Raw genomic sequence first — 18,171 nt, forward strand, 5'->3', positions numbered from 1 at the left:
GTGCTCAGGGGGTAAATGCACAGCTGATATCTACAAGGTAACCAGAGTTATCCATCAGTGTACATACAGTCATGCCTTGCTTAATGACAGGCATATATTCTGAGAAACACATCGTTAGACTCTTTCGTCATTGTGCGAACATCATAGAGTGTACTTACACAAACTTAGATGGCATAGCCTACTATAGCCCTAGGCTACATGGTCCTAATATCATGGGACTACCATCATATATGTGGTCCATCGTTGACTGAAATGTTGTTATGCAGGGCATGACTGTAGCAATTGTTTCTACTGTCTACTGTTTGTACAATGATTGTGATTAAGTTATAAATAAGTTCAAATGTGATCCTCAATACTTTTGAACCATTATATTGAATTAAGTTTTGTAGATTTACTTTACAGAGTTTCACAAACTTCTCTTTTAAGCTTATTTTCTGGTTCTCCTTTCAAGAATTATTTGAAAAGTAAATGTTGATTTGAAATTTGAATTAATACTATTATTGAATCAATGCTGGCTGTGAAGGTCTTGGTAAACTTATCCAACTTCCAAGTCTTTTTTTTTTTTTTTGTATTTAGTGACATACACAATAGCTTGCATATTGTCTTACACATGGCAGACGTTTAATTACCATAATCAAATAATGCACTTAAACTGATGTGTTTCTCATACCTCCTTACTACGTCAATAGCCAATAAAAATACAATATATCTTATATGATATTTGTAATAACTTTTAGGTTCTATTTGCAATTTGATGACTATGATATTGACTTGGTCTTCTTTTTTCCAATTTAGTGAATCTATTACAAATCTTATTATTCACATTGATACTTCGCTGTTTAAAGCTTACAATATTCTCATTATTGGAGTTGAGAAATAGCATTTTGGGGGGAAAAACCCACCAGTAAATTGGCAAGTAAAATCTCTCCAATGTGTTGTGATAAGACTTGTCAACATCTGCAGCTTTTTAAGCTTAGATACTTTAACTTGTTAGTAGATGATTGTAATTCCTTTCTCATGGTGTTCTTATGCTTTTACTGGTGTGATCTGCTTTGCTTTCCTTTCTCAGCTAAACTAGGTTTCTGTGTATTTCTGTGTACCTAATTTAGATGCTCTCCATCTCAAAACACAGACAATTTTGAAATTTAACAAGCAAGACAGTAGTGACTTGAACACATCCTGAAATGAACCATCAGCGCTTTCTCTGAAGAAGTAGAATGACTACTTCGTGTGGCGAACATCTCTCCCTGAGTCCCCTGAATCATCGAGCTTGGCTACGTCCCAATTTTTCTTTCAGCAAAAGTGGAGAAAAGGAAAAAACTGGGATGACCAGCTAAGCAAAACACAGGCTGCTTAAAGATTAAAGAAGCACAAAGGATATATCAGGAAGGGCAGTCAACGGGAAGTTTAGAGTCAAAAACTCTCAGCTTCTTGGGTCAGAAAGATTTAGGAATTTAAACCTCACAAGAAAAAATAAAGTTATACCAGTCTTCCTGTGTCTGTGTGTGTGTGCATGCCTATATTGATACAGACACACTCATTGTACATTTTACCTTTACTTTAAATGAATTTTCCAAGCAGATGGTCATGTTTGAGCAGATGCTTTCCACACCCACAGTAGCACTGCAAGAAACAAAAATAAAACACCATACATATTAAATGTGTAAATATTTTCTCATACTGCTTTCATTAACTGAGTATCTCATGTGTACATTGCCCCTAACTCAACTCGATAGGTTTATTTTCTTGATTCTGCATTTTATCTTAGGTTGGGCAGAACGCCTCTGAGGGGAAGACAACTGATCTCTTCAGACTCCCGGGTCACCCCAGTGAAGGAGTGCTTTTATTGCTTGCTCAAGCTCAAGAAAAGCTGCTTGTTAAGCCTAAGAGATCAGAATACTGACCTTAAAAAACCCTGAAGTAGGGCAACCTACATCCCATGTGCTCTGCTAATCTCTCTTGGAGAAAAAAACCCACCAGACTGGAATGCCTTTTTTTGCAAATCAAGCAGAGTATGGTTAAGGAAAAATAATGAGTGCTCTTCTGACCCGAACGTGAAGACATCCCACCCATGTGAGCTATCATAGAAATTAAAATATCTATATATTAGGGACAATTTTTAGAGAAAAATCTGCTTATGGTTTAGGTGCCGCTCAACATTAGGATTCGAGAAATCTCATAGCTCAAGGTATCAAGTAATGATAGAAAAACATTATAAACTGAGTCAAAAGAGTTGCTCTAACTAGAAGTTCACTTTGTAAGTGCAGGTCGATAAATATATTGCTTATTTTCAAGGTGGCAGTTAAGAGTCACAACTGTTACTGTTCTTATACACTGAACCTTTAACATCACTAATTACTAACAGTCCTTTTGAAAAAGGTTTGATGCATTGATGAATCGTTAACATATTTTATGTGTTTGTTAAGTACTTAATGCATCTTTGTAGGGCCCTGACATTACCTGAGCTGAGCACCTGTTACATAGCTTCTTTGAAGGTTGGTGGAGCAGAAGGATGAAATTCAATTACACGGAGAGAAATATAATGACGGGAGAAGAAAAGCGAAATCCTAGCCTTTCGAATCATTACATTAAGTTACACAACTCTTACCTATTCCAGACCTCCAGGCGGTTTTTACCTGTGACTTTAAACATAGCTTAGAACTGCAATCCTGCCATTTACTGAAACTATTTTTTACCCTAAACTCTGTTCCAACCTAATCAGGACTCACATTGGGTAACCAAGCAAAAAACCCAAAGGCAATGCGATGGGACCCAAAGACAGTGAGTGCCAGATTGCCTTGGGTTCTCAGGATGGCCAGCAAAGCTGCCCCAACTTCTTGCTCCATTAATAAGTCTTGATGGATGCCTGACATGAAAAATCAGGATGATCCCTTACCCTAGAACTATCTATTATCCACCAAAAGGCTTGCTATGCTTCTCTATGATAAGATGTCCCACTTTAAAAGGAAGCTACCTAGGCAGCTTCCAGAATCTTCTCTTCATTAATATATTTAACTAGCAAAACTCTTATTGATTGATAAAGTGCAAATATCAAGACTGAACTTACCAACTCAGATTGCTGACAATGAAGCAAATAAACTTAGAGCCTGTCTTATGAATAGCAAGAGGCATCTCTCACGGAAATGAGACCTTATATTTATATGGGCTTTAAACTTTTTGAAGCAACTTTACATTTTATCCTACTTGATTCTTACATCAGTCAGGATAGAATAGCTTTCGTTATAATTACAAACCACGCCAGAATATCATTGGCTTAAAACAACAAAGTCATGCCACTTGTTTATCATGAATCCTCTGGGGAGGGAGCCTTGCCCTATGTCATCCATACTCAGGGACTCAGGCTAAGGGGACTTTATCTCTGTGCTTCCATAATTGCAAAGGTGGGAATAAGGGAATGTGGTGACTGGTGTATTGTCTGCTTGACAGTGACTCATGACACTTCCACTCATAGCTTATGGGACAAAACATGTCACATGATCCCTCCTAACTTCAAAGAAAATGAGAAATTTAACCTTGCTTCTGTGCCTATAAAAAGGAGCTTGAATGTTTGGAAGAGACCAAGGACCATCACACTCCTCTTCACAGCTCTATGAAGAAATAGAGCCAGTAAGACAAGTCACGGAAGCCAGGCAGATTTTCTAAAGATGATGTTGAGAGAAAGAATGGACAGTTACCTACATGTGGCAATGCTTTCCTTTTTGTTCTTAAGTATCTTTCTCTCACCATGCCACAATGTCTAAAATTTTATTCTTCACTCCTTTAGACTAAGCAATGCCTTGCTTTAGAGGACAGTATCTTTCCTAACATCTTGGTGTGAATTACTTATCAAGAGATGATGGGAGGGTGCTCTTCAAGATGGACAGGAAGCACACTCATGACATGGGGATCAATTAAGTGGTACACCCCAAGCTGATTCTACCAGCAGGGGTTTCTGGAGGGGTTTCATCAGAAGTAATGAGGTCTCCGTGACTTTTGCAGTAAGGTGGAGTAAGGGGATGGGGGTTGGGTGGCTGCTTTTATCAAAAGGCATGACAGTCTCTATATATTTCCTGGGATAGGACCCCTGTGGACGTCTTTACAGATAATACACTGTGAAGGAGTTAAGTTATACATCTTCAGAACTGTGTAGAGCAAATTAAAAGCAAAATAAGAATTAAACAGATGATGCATTTAAACTATGAACTTTATGAAAATGCAAAAAGAGACTGAGAAGTTCCTTGAAATTGCTGTGCTAGTGCTGTCCAAGTAATTGACCATTCCAGTGAAGGTTAATTTGGACACCGAAATTCAGCATTAGAACCATGGACAGAGACAACTGATGCGGTTTGGAGACTACTTTTAAACACAATAAAGTTTCCTTAGACAGAATTGGAAGTTGATAGCAAAATCACTCTGTGTATTATTTGCTTGACACGTGTATGTGCTTTCTTATATTAACAAGGTGCTTTGGTGTTTTTGATTATGAAACATTTTTGAATGAACACTTCAGGAAGTCTCATATAAACCTCTGATCTTTTTCTGCTAGTGTTCTCCTAAACTACTAGCATATTTTCAATCCATATTTCTATTCATTCTTTTGGCGTAAAAGCTCAAAAGCTCCAATGGAAAGATGTAAGTGGCTGGAAGGAAATCAAATTAAGGGCCTTTGGTTTCTAGTATCACCAAGAATGTAATGCTTCACATTTCAAGGGAAAGCAGACTACATTTTTCTAACGCCTTTTCTCTGCTTCCTGAAAATCTTGGGAAATTCTAGCAACAAGACAATCACCACATTAGTACTTTCAGCAAATAACTGAAAGATGGAAAAGAGAAGCTTCCTTTTCACTAACGCTTGGGAGCTATAAGTGAGAAGAGAGCCAAACTCTACCTGGGCAGGGCTTTCAGAGAAAATAGTTTTAAGACTTAGTGAAAGATGAGGCTTCTTATCACACTCAAACTACGAAGATATTTAGTGTCAGCTGGACCTGAAAGCAGAGTCAGCCTCCCATCTCGTATACTCACATATAGCTGGAGTCAATTCCCTTTAGATTCTTTCTCAAGCTTCCAGCACCAACTCCTCCTTCCCATCTCCAAGTTAGCCCTCTAGAAGTCCAAGGTCAGGCCCTTCCCATTTCTGTCTTTGCTTATGCTCTTTCCTTCATCTAGAATCCCTCTAGGCAAGTCTATTGAAATCCTACTTATGTGCCTTTAAGATGTACTTAAAAATTATCTTGCCCAACTGTACACTCATACCACACACTATTCTTCCTACCCTCTACCGCTTGGCTCAGGCAGTAGATATCTCCCTGCTTTTCTCGGCTAGTGACTTTGTTGGAGTATTCAGTTTTGTACATTGTGACTTCACTTCTATTAAATCATTAACCAGTCACTGACAAGCTTTGCTCACTCCCTATTCCTGAAGTAGAGACTTCATTTCTCTCATAGACTTACCATCATGTTACTACTCCCTGCAACCTAGATGGAAATTCCCATCATTCTTTTAACAAATATTTATTAAAAGTGTACTAGCTGCAGGGGCTGGCCCCGTGGCCGAGTGGTTAAGTTCGCGCGCTCCGCTGCAGGCAGCCCAGTGTTTCATTGGTTCGAATCCTGGGTGCGGACATGGCACTGCTCATCAAACCACGCTGAGGCAGCGTCCCACATACCACAACTAGAAGAACCCACAACGAAGAATATACAACTATGTACCGGGGGCTTTGGGGAGAAAAAGGAAAAAATAAAATCTTTAAAGAAAAAAAAAAGTGTACTAGCTGCAAAATTTTATTTAATTGACTCCCTTGGAAGAGACAGCCAACCAAGTGCTTAGCACAGGGGAAGTTCTGTTAAATGCCTGAATATCACTCAATAAGGAAAGATTTTGGGGGGAATTTTCTCCATCTCTCTCAAATTAGTTACAGAATAGCTTGTCAATAGTTCCTTATTGCTCTAGATGACTTGGCCAGGGGGATAAAATCCAAGACAGTCATTTTAGTGAGAGAATAGAGTTTGAAGAATGTGATGGCCAAATTCTAAGTGTCTGGGATCACAGAAAGCAGAAGGCATTAGGAGAGAGCAATAAGAGAGCAAGGTATCAGATAATGGATTGTGTGCAAAAGGATAGCAGAGTGGCTAAAAGATGCCTGCCAAGTGAATTGGGAAGGGAGGAGAATTGTTGGGGGAGAGCAAAGGCTCCAAATATAAAGCTGTACTTCTTCATATTTTGACTAGAATCAACTCTGGCACTAAGAAGAATGTTTAAGAGCAGAGAGACATTATCAATGATTGATCACTATCAATGAACAGAGTGTATTGATCACCTAGGAAGCATCATAGTCAGATGTACAGGCTACACCCACAGAGGTTTTAATTCAAGTGTGTAGGGTGGCACCAATGAATCTGCACTTTTAATAAGCACCCTCAATGACTCTGATGAGTGTGGTCCAAGGGCCATCCTTTGGGAAACACTGGTAGAGACTGTAATGTTTTGCTTTCAAGATACAGCTAAGATGCCAGCATCTCCTAGTTAATTTACAGCCTTGCCTTTCCGTGAATCTGGTGGCTGAGTAGGAGGAAAATATCTGGATGGCTTCATGCACAGATTGCTCACTATTCTTGTAGCCAGAGATCCAATTTAAGAGACAAGAAAAATCCATAGTTTTGATACATTCAAATCTTGAGGCCCCACATCTGTTCCGTTTAGTACCACATGTTTTCAGCAGAAAAGGATGTAGTTTTTATTTCACATATTTTAGGTTGCTTTAAGTCCAACAGCATGCATAGTTTTTAGCAGCAAAGGCTCTATAGATGTCCCAACGATAATTCACAAAACTTCTTACAGAAGCCAAACATGCAAGTACAAACAATCCTTTAGCTTTTCCACTTTCAAACTATAGCCAAAGAGCACAATTAAGTCTCTGTAGAGTAATTTTCTCATGACAAATGGCCAGTAAATACTTCCCATAGATAATTTATTTTAGTGTTATTGATTTTTTCCTCCTAAAAAGCTATATTGAAACAACAGCCATTAAGGCTTATAGAGCTTTGCAACATCTGGTTATGATTGCAGACAATTGCTCCATTCCTTATTTTGGATGCTGCATATAACACCAACAAGAACACCTTCATTAGCTGCCTACTATTCCCCTTTCAGATGGTACCTGGGGAAAGGCACGCAAAAGAGATAGAGAAATATCCAAAGGCAAAGCAATGGTTATTGTCCATAAATTGCTTATGTCATTTACTCAGAGTCTGCTCCCTGGCATTGTGTTAGAAGAACATTTTGCTTCTGTATGCATTACTTGGCATAGCTATGCCCAATGTATTAGTGAATTAAATACATCTATTTTTAAACTAGAGGCATACTAGCACATTGCCTTCCACTGAAACAATTTGCAGAGGTAAAATTCATCAATAGTTATTAGTCAATTTTGTTAGTGGAAAGAAACAGAAACTGACTCTGACCAGTTGAAGCTGAAGGATTTTATCAAAAACGTTGGCGTAACTCAGGAAACTCCTCTGAGCATGAGTCTTGGAAAATGAGCAGGAACAAGGAAATATCGGGTGAGTGCCAAGACCACAGGAACTGTCATGTGAAGATACTTCTTCCTCTGCCCCTGGAGAGGACACGGACATGGCTGCCACCATCAAACTGGGAAATGGGTGTGGCTGCTGCACAAATGAAGGCACCTCACTGTCTCTGATTTTTGTTTCACTCCTTCAAATTTAAAATGCCATGAGAATTTTGATCTTCTTGGCCAAGCCTAGATCTCATTCATGAGAGATCCTGAGTCTGAATTAACTGGGCTTTCTGGAGCTTTAGTACGATTCAGGCTCTGCCTGCCAGGAAGACATTTAACGGAAACAGAGGAAGGGGATTCAGACACTGAATAGTCGAAAAATCCTTGTGTCCACTATACCTAGTGGTAGCACTCAAAATGAAGTCTGAACTATGTTTTCTTTAGAGTCTTTTAACTCAAAATGCCTAACATTTCACCATGGGCTATACCACATCTGAAAGACTAAAATTAATTACCAAATCCATATCATAATATTAGTAACATTAAGGAGGATAAACCGGTAGAGATTCTTCAGAGAATCAGATATTTATGCCCACAAAATAAGGTTCATAAACATAGAAATACGCAGCTGAATAGCATTAAATAAAGATGAAGTTTTGCATCCTGTTTTCATCCCATCTGTCAGTAAACATTTATTTAGTGTCTTCTACAGACCAGGCACTCAGGTGGGTACTAGGAACTCAGAGGTGAACTTAACTCTGTTCTTGTCCTCAACGGACTTATATTACAGGAGAAGAAGACATACGTACAAACAGACAATGCGATAGCGTAGCACAGCAGAGGTATAAATATGTGAGGAGTCAGACCTACTTAAGCAGAAAGAAAGACTTCAGGTAAAAAAATAAAAAATAAATGACCTAAGAAGATGTGTCTCTTGGTAAAGTAGAAAGATGGCTTCCCAGGCATGAGAAAAGACATGCAAGTAGTTGCATGTGATTTGGAAATGGGTAAATGTGTGCCTGTTGGTGGGGGTAGGAGGGGAGAGTAAGGAGAGGTGAAACCATGAAATAAGGCTGAAGAAGCAGACAGAGTCAAAATTTGGAGAACCTGTCCCAAATAGAGAATTTAAGTTTGTCATATAGGCAATAGAGAATCATTAAAGGTTTTTAATCAGAGGAATATTACATTTTACTTTTGTGCTTTATGTTTTATGGAATATTTTATAAAGGTTGTTCTGGCATGGAGAAGGAATTGGAGAAGACAAGATGAGGCCGGAAGATCTCATAGATTTTGGCAATATCTCAGGGAAGAGAAGAAGGGAGTCAAAGCTAGTGACATTCAAGTATTAATGAAAAATGAGAGAAGGATTTGAGAAATGAAAAAGAAAAAAGAATTGGCATGACCTTGTGCACGTAGGGGGTGAGAAGAGGGGAGGATGAGCATGCTGGGCTAACAGCCAGGCTTTGAGGGTGCCAATGGAAGAGGAGTCAAAGGTTTGTGGAAAAAGAAAGGATGTCCAGCAAATTGGATATATCAGGTTTTGAATGCAAGAGAGATATTTTAGTTAGAAGTATCACTATTAATTACGAGGACGGAGCATATGAGATCACTCTGAGAGAATATGTACAATAAAGAGAGGAGCAGACAAAATGTGAAGCATGGGAGCATTCCAGCATGTAAGGAATTTACAGAAAGAGAGGAGCCTGCAATGGGAAGAGAAGAGGAATGATCAGAGAGGTTGGAGGCACCTGGGGACAGTGGTAACATAGCATGGTAGGATGGAGAGAAATGGAAGAAAAAAGGCATGATTAATACCATATTAAACTGATTTTTTTTTCTTTGTCTGTAAGGTCCTCGATATGAAGGAACAGTGCCTTTTTAAACCCCAAACTATCCAGCACCTAATAAAATATCTGGCACTTGGTAGGTACTCAGAAACGCTGTTTGGATTGAAGCATAAAACACACTTGCTGCCAGAGAAGGAGTTGGGGATGTAGCAATACCATCCAAAATGCTCCCCTAAGGGAAGTCCACATATCAGTGAGTCAACAGAAAGACGCTGAGCTGAAACAGTCATGGTATTCGTATTTCTACCTTCTGATAAATGGGAGAACTCTTGTCAGCTGAGAGTATAATCAGGGAATTATTCATCTAGCCTAAAGGAACATCTCTTATCTGCCAATTAGAAAAGAAAGTACAGTTACAGAAAACAGAAGGGTGGAACAAAGAAGCAACTGGCCAAAGATCTCACAGACTTCACATCAACCTTGACTCCAGTGAGACAGGTGGACAGCAGTCATTCCCAGAGTAACAGTAATCAGTGGCTGTAATGTAATCAGTGGCAGGCATTTTGCAGAGCATCTTACAGAGCATCTTACAGAGCCCTGAAGATTCCTTAGTCTTATGGTTGAATGAGGTTGGAAAACTGAACTTGAAATATTTACTGATGTATCATTTAAGAAGACCTAGCAAGGGCCCTGATGAAATTACTGAGCATTCCAGGAAAGATTTCTATTGGACGAATACAGCAAGGAACATTCAGAGATAGTCTATATAATTTATATCACATAAGAGGCGAGGAAGGTAGACAGTGCCAGGAGCTGAGTGGACTCTTGGTTAGAGGTTTTCACTAATTCCTTGATTGGAGAATTAGCTTGCTTCCTTAACAAAAAGCAAACTAATGAGAAACCTTCTGTGTTAAATATATCATTTATAACATCTAATTATTCTTGTGCTAAATGAATAGTAGAATATGATGTCTTCTCATTCCATAACATAAGGTCCAGTTTGTTAACAAATCTTTTGGTTGTGAACACCTTCTGCTATATAGATAGATGTAGACATATTGATTTGATATAGAGATGTAGTTATAGCTACAGATACATAGGGAGATACATATATAGATATTAATATAGATAGAGATATGAATATACATACAGATGTAGATATGGTCATAGATATGGTTATGAATATGGAGATAGAGCTAGATGTTTGAACTTGGTAGGTGCCTCCTGACTATTACAGGATGGGTTCAGGTGCCTAGGGACAATTAAAAAACAGGTACGTAGTGCTGTCAATAAGTTTACTTCATATTATGAATATTTACAAATAAAATGACATGACTTCCAAGCTTTACTCTGAAATATTATGGGAGGGAAAATAGGTGAGGAGGTGGCGCATAGATCAAACAAGACTAGCTATGAGTTGATCATCATTGAAGCCAGGTGATGGATATATAATGCTGATTTTACTAAATTGTCTACTTTTGCGTTTGTTGAAATGGTTTTCCCCATTAAAAGTTTTTAAAAAGTTAATGTTTATTTCTGCATCAGAGTGCTTTATGTTAAAATAGCATTTAATTAGGCACTAAACCACATGGCAGAGATTACTAACTCAAACAGTGTTCGAAGGGAGTGTCAAAGGAGAATGGGGCTGGAGAGGGTATTGAAGGGGGACAGTTTGGATAAGCAGAGGTGTTGGGAGGGCATTTTAGGCAAGTGAAGTGATGGGGAAAGCAAAAGAGAAGAGACGTTGTTGAACAACAAAAATACTAGTTTATAAGAGTAATAGATGAATGATACAAATATCAAAATAGGGAGATAGATCTGAATTGAGAAAATCCTTGAGTGCAAAAAGTTTCAATTTCACATCTGCATTGTTAGAACTAGGAACCCACTGATGGTTTTTGAGAAGAGGAATAACATGAAGAAATTTACTTCAGAGAAGCTTAACTGGTATAAGACAATAAAGAGTGGATAGACTAGTAGCAGGAAGTCCTGCTAAAAAGCCTTTTGGTCATCCCAGAGATGGTGTGATAAAGACTCACTGGTGTGGTGGTTGTGAAAGGAATGGATGGATAAGGCAGAGGACTTAAAGCAGAGTTAAATGATGGAATAACCGTCCAGAGGTGAAGCAAAGGGATGTTCGTAGTAAGAACATAGAGAGAACATTAAAGATAAGTAAATCAAATCTTTATTTACAACAAGATAACTTCGGCAAGAACTGGGAGGTGATTTAAGGTTTTAAAAAATGATATGTTCAGATATTTTTAAAGATATACCTCCATTTAATTTTTCCAAATTGATGTTTAGAAAGCTTGATTTTCCTTATCACTGCATTTTTCTTCCAACAGAGAGCAGCATCTATAACTGATACTCTGAATGCATACTCTACGTAGGCAGGTATTCTGAATAATACAAAAGCAAGTATGCAAGGGCCACTCTATTAAAAGTTATACTTTTCCTATGTAGATAGGAAAAAATTTTAAATGTACATTATAACACACCTACACAATGTCAATATTCATGAAACTCCATTTTCTACTCATGACATAAGAATGTAACGAACATCTCAATTGTCACTTAATGCATCTGTGCATCCAAGAATATTAAGATTGGGCATAAAAAGCAAGAGGCTGGATTAAAAACCAGCATTAAAATACCCAAGTGAATTTAGTTCAGTATTTATGGAGTATATTTTATTCTACTAAGGAGCATCTTAATGCAATTCAGAGTCTGAACAAACACAATCCCACGCAGAGGATAAAGTGTAAGAGTGACAAGATGCCAACACATCATGACAACCACTGTGCTGTCTGACCTGGAACGTTTATGCATTTTCTAAAAGTGCATAAAAAGCAAATTTTGTCATTGCTTCCAGCACGTCAACCTTACATTTTTAGTTTCTATTACCCACAATCCCATGGGCTCTGGTAAAACATCAAACTGAAGTTCATGAGTTAACATTTTAAAAAGACACAATTTGAAGATGTTCCCCCAGGTGCCCTGATTCCAGCAATTTTGCTTCATATGCTAAGAAGCGGACAAATCACTAGCCCTGAAAACAGCCAGCACCACTATTATTATCAACAATGAAATCCACCCACAAATCGAACTGGTGCCAACCAACCACTCTGAAACGCTGACAGCACCATGAGGCTGTCCAACTGTGGAGACACGGAAAGCAGCTGCGATTTCTCTAACTAAATGCAGATGCTGAGAAGTTTGACTGTTTTTTGTTGATGCTCAGACGCATGGGTACTGATGGGAAAGCCACTGAGAACTTCCACAGATGTACCCAGTGATGCTGCAGTTAGTTCCGGATACTAGTTACAAACTGATCTTTGCATCTCTCACCTGCTTCTCTTCCTGCATTTTCTTTCTCAGATCACTGAATTATCATCTACCCAATGGTCTAAGCTAGAAACCTCCAGAATGGCTTTTTCCTTACATTCTCCAACTACCAAAGTTGGGAAATCTCAATTCCATCCCCTCCTCTCTGGCCCCACTGCCAGGCTTCAGGTCCTCTCATCCCTCTGGACTATTACTAGATGTATTAATCAGGCTTATGTTTGGCCATAATTAATTGCTAACATAGTATTCTATCTTTAATAAATGATTAGATAACATTACAGAACTGTTGCTAGAAGATTTAGAAACTATTAATTTAGAAACTAGGAATAAAATTAGTAATTGGAATCATTTCCATGTGGTGCTTAAACTCAGATTCAATATTCATAGGGTTGACAGACAAATTCTTTAATTAGACATTCCAAATAGTCCAAGAAATGCAATTTTATCAGGGAACAGAATACTGAGATACTTAAGTGGCTAAAGCAGGATTTAAAGATTCTCGTCTCCTATTATTTAGAGGTTGGTCAAGAATCTGTCTTCCAGATTCTTCTTCCTGTAAACCCTTGCAAATGTTGCAAATCTGGGTTCTTAAGAGAGTCATATTCAGAGAATTAATATGTCATCTTTGGTTTTAAACTTGAAGGTTGATACAGGCAGTGGGCTTTTTCTTTTTCTGACACAGAAACAAATTGTTTCTCCCAAAACATGAACTCACTGTTTTGAGGAATTTGGTCAGATCTTTCCATGAGTGACAGCTTTGAAGGAGGCTCCGTTGCCTACACTGTCCTTCTCCACCACGGGCACTGTTTCCAGCTTTGTCAGGAAGAAGCCCTATTTCTATGTAACAGTCACCGTGGAGACACAGCAAGAGCGGCTTCATCCAGTGCCCTTTTCTTTAGTTCCTCACTTTGAAAGCCACTTACACTTGAATGTATTATTTAACATGGTAAAAAATGCATTGCTCTCCCAAACCTTCAGAGCTTAAACAGGTTTAAAAAGCTTTGGAAACCTTTCTAAACTAAAATAACCTACCCTTGGAAGAACGATGCCTGGTGTTCATATCAGGATTATCGGCAGTGGGCCTGGATGAGTAAACAATTAAATGAACAGTTTTATAAAATTTGGTGGCCTGATGCCCCCCCCGACTCACCCAAGAAGCTTAAAAGGGCCTTATATGTCATAAACCAATTATCCTCCCACCATGCTTGAAAGAAGTACAAAATTGCTGTTGCCGTAGGCTCAAAGGTAGTGTTAAATCCTAGACACACAATAACTGTGGTAAGGTGAAGTGAAATAACCTGATCCAGCTTAAAGATCAAAGACTAAAATAGAGTTGACCAGATGTCCAGTTTCCTAACAAATGGAATAAACCGACCCTGCTGATTGAATCAGAGATTGCCAATTCAATTAGGTCATTTAAACAAGACCTAAAGTATTTATATATAATTTTTCAACACATCTTTTTAGCTCTAACCTTGAAGCACAGATGGGAGGAGAGAAAGGGGTCTGCTGTCTCTGTACTATGCCAGCTTAGCTAAGCTTGAAATATGTTCCCAGAATTCTCTGCTCTGTATGATTCTGGGCTAGGGCTGACCACAAGAGAAATCTATGAGAAAAATGGACTCCAGACGTGAATCAGGAGTCTAGTTTAGCTTGGCAGATCAGTGTAGTGCCATACTCTAGTGCAGCTCATGTATGTTGTTGTGGATATGCTGGCTCACCCTGTTGGCTTATGTCTGATCTCATCCTCAGGCTTCTCCAACTCCTGGGCCAGGTGCATTTTTAGGATTATGAAAGAGTGTCAGCTTCTCCTGAAGGTCACTTGCTTCATCAAAATTACAGGATTGGAGGTAGTGACAGATCAACTCAGTATCCAGCTTATCCTTATGGGGTCCAGCTTATCCTCCTGGATTCTAGTTTGTCTTTGCTCTCCTCCACTTCACACCCATCTCTTCTTTCCAACTCCCTGCTCACTTCAGGCCTAGCATCAGATGCAAAAGCAACAGCTATTCATAAATTGTTTAACCAATCCCTATGCTTGCACAATGTCAAATCTCTCTAATAAATCTCTTATTCTATCTCATTCCTGATCATTTTACTGTTTTAACCAAATCCTGAGTGACACAGAAGGTATGCCAAGCCCTGTGATAGATGCATTGCTATACATTGTCTAATTAAACCCTCGCAAAGCTTCATTTTTAAATAAATCAGAAGAAAAAAATTAGGTGAAATGCCTAAAGCCACATGAGTTTCTACAGCACCAAATTCAAGCCTATGCTATCTTCTCTGTGTTGCGTAGCTTCGTGAAGGCCCCTCCTCCCCAGACAAAGCACATTAAACATTGATCTTAGGAATGTAGTGACAAGGTAAATAACTCAGAGCAAAGAGCCAGGCTGGAATGATGGAGCCAGAAGGAACAAATGGGTTAGAATAGGGCAGAGATGAGAAGCAAGTAGTCAAGGTAAAATGAAGGGTCTGGAAATAAGTTCTCAATCTTTGGGACCAAAGATTCTCAGTAAGATTTTCCAGGAAGACAAACCCTCACAACATAGAGGTAGAGTTAAGACTGGGGCAAGTGATAAACCAGGAGACAACAAGAAGAGGCCAAGCCCAGACGGCAACCAAGGAAGAAGATCTAGAATTTGAGAAAACAGGAGATCAAACATAGTAGGAGCGCCCACTTTATGTAAGGTATATTTGGATGCCATGTAATTCAAAAAGCAAAGCAAAGTGAAAAAAGCAAGCCCAGAATTGAGAACCCAATTGCAGAGACTGAAGGAGCAGGAGAAATGTTCAGGAGGTCAGACTCAGGGAATGGCATTTTATGCCTCCAGGTCTGGGCTTTTTGGTTGAGCCAAGAACCATTCTCAGTGGAGCTTGATCTGAGCCCGTGGCTGATCTTGAGATTTAGGTACAAGGAGCAAAATGAAGATTCAGTCAGTCATTAGGACTCAAGCTCAAAGCCAGATTAGAGGCAAGTCAGGGTGACTCGATGTTGAACCACAAAGCATTTGCCTTGAGACTCTGTCCGCCTAAGCCAGAAGCCGGGGTTGGACCCCTCAGTGCTGTACGCTGAGATCAAGTGACTCCTGCAGCTGGGAAAAGCCAGGGAACCAGAAGGAGTGACAAGCTGTGAGGCTTGAAAAACAAACCATGTACGAATAGGTGTGTGAACTATAAATAAATCCTAGAACTCAAAGTGGAGGATTATTAAGTGACTTATCTGGGTTCTATGTATATGATCCATATATATATATGATGTTTGAATATATAATGTACATAATGGAGAAAGATTATATATACTCTATATATGTGAAGATGGCATGTTGACCATATTTTAATGACAATTATATGTAGTAGAATTGAGTATAGGTTAAACCCTGTTCAGTGATTAACAGAAGTTTCTGAATTTAAAGAACTATTAGTCTTTCCTAAACTACTTACACTGGGGTAAAAATAATTTTATAAATATTATTTATGTAAGTATTATTTTTCTCTTCTCTAGTTGTAGAGATCAATTACCCCGCATTAGGTTGTACGTTTCCAGTTTTTTGAAACTTCATTTTTTTTTTTTTGGCCACAAACATGTAGATAAATAACTGTACTGATTAAACTTGGCTTTGGGGTTCTAATACCTCTGGAATTCACAGAATGGGATTTCAAAGCTAACGAGTGCACAAATGTGTATCTTTCAGCCATCCCCCTCCCCCTCCACACACACTTTTACATCTGTCCTTTGAGAGAAGTATGAACAAACTCTCACACCACTACCTGCTATTTACAGCCAGAGAGGAAATGTTTGAAAAGCATGCAGTAATAGCAGCTTTCTGGCTTTTTAGATTATTAGACCTCTTTTGCTTACCAAAACAATTTCTGTTAACACAGATCTTCAAGACTCAGCAAAAACTCCCACCACCAAGACATGATAAAGTTTACAAAAGGAATCTCCTTCAGCAGTATTGGCTTAGGCCCCATCTTGGTAATGATTCATTTTAATATCCTCTGTCTTGCTGAATTATTACACTTACCTTTATTTGCTCACTGTGTCCTAACCAGCCAAGAAGCTATTAACATAATCTTCATTCATGTTCCTTTCTTTAGATTTTCTGTTCCCCTTCACTGGAGGTAATAGAGTGAAAATGAGTATTAGATCATTATACTTTCTTCTATGCATAATTTTAATGCATTTAATCTGGACAAGGAAAATTTGTCCTCTAGTTGAGCTATAAGCCAAGAGAAATTTCTAGGTTTCTCGGTCCTGAAGCTTGATGTATGATAGAGAATTGGGCTAAGCTGATTTCCAGAGGGAACATGGGGATAAATCACATCATGGCTGGTATTATCCATTAGTATCTTCATGCTGGCTTTTAGGTCGGACAGAACTATAATTCTCACAGGGAGTTTCGGAGAGAAACGTTTATGATAGAAGTTCTGATCCTATGAAGATCATTAATATTGCCATTTGAAAGAGATGTGTGTGGGCAGGGGAAGGGGAAGAAGAGAATGACTAACTGCTATGCACTAAAAAGTACTCAGTTGACCTAAGTTACTTTCAGTTCCATGGAGGGCTTAGGAGATGCTAATGAGCTACTGGGAATCTTACGCAGAGTGGCACTGAGGCCAGTGTCGGGAAAGGTCTGTCCTGGTGCAGCAGTGAGGGGATAAGGGGATGCTTTGACTCTACAGAGTTGAAGAAGAATTAAAAAACTAACTAAACGTGGGTCTACTTTATTTTTTAATTTATTTTATTTTATTAGCACCATTAGTTGGCAATTCTTAACAACATCAGTGATAAACATATCTCTCAAAAAAAATTTTGTTCATCTAAGTTCTAATGAAATCCTCCAGTTATTGTTGAGCTTTAGTTATATACATAAGTCTAAATAATATATATTATATAATATATATAAAATTTGTTTTTATTTGTATTTACAATTTAAAACAATGAAATAAAGTGTCAACTGTGAGATATAATATTTTTCTTTGGTAAGTGTAAATTTTGGTTTCTAGGTAAAACAGTTTACTGAATTGGAATAATTCCTTTAAATTAATTTTTATCTTTCACTTTTAACTGTTAATTGTTTGTTATAAAACTAAGGAAAGAATCTGAAAATGGTTATTTTTGATTATTACATTATTATTATTACCATAAATATTTTTGTCCTACAGGGGAAGAAGGTGTTAAAAAACAATCTTCTCCAGGGATCAAATAATCTAAGCATACCACTAACTAAATAAGCCAGATTCAGAGACTGTGATTCTCACAGTGTGTCAGGCCCCACTTGGAAGAAGTAAAATTGAACCAGCTTGGAAAGGGCCCTCAGAGGCATAGACATGATTAGTTTTCCATATGCCATGAGTAAGTTATCATTTTTAATAGTTAGCCTGTCTCAAACGATAAATAATTTGAATTTTGTATAGGGAGGATCCAAGATTTCTTAAAATAATAATCTTCATTCATTGCATTTCAATGTAGGGAAGAAACCAAGACTATACTACCCTAGAAGCCCCAAGTAGCATTC

This window comes from Equus caballus, chromosome 24, assembly GCF_041296265.1.
Source record: "Equus caballus isolate H_3958 breed thoroughbred chromosome 24, TB-T2T, whole genome shotgun sequence".
NCBI lineage: Eukaryota > Metazoa > Chordata > Mammalia > Perissodactyla > Equidae > Equus > Equus caballus.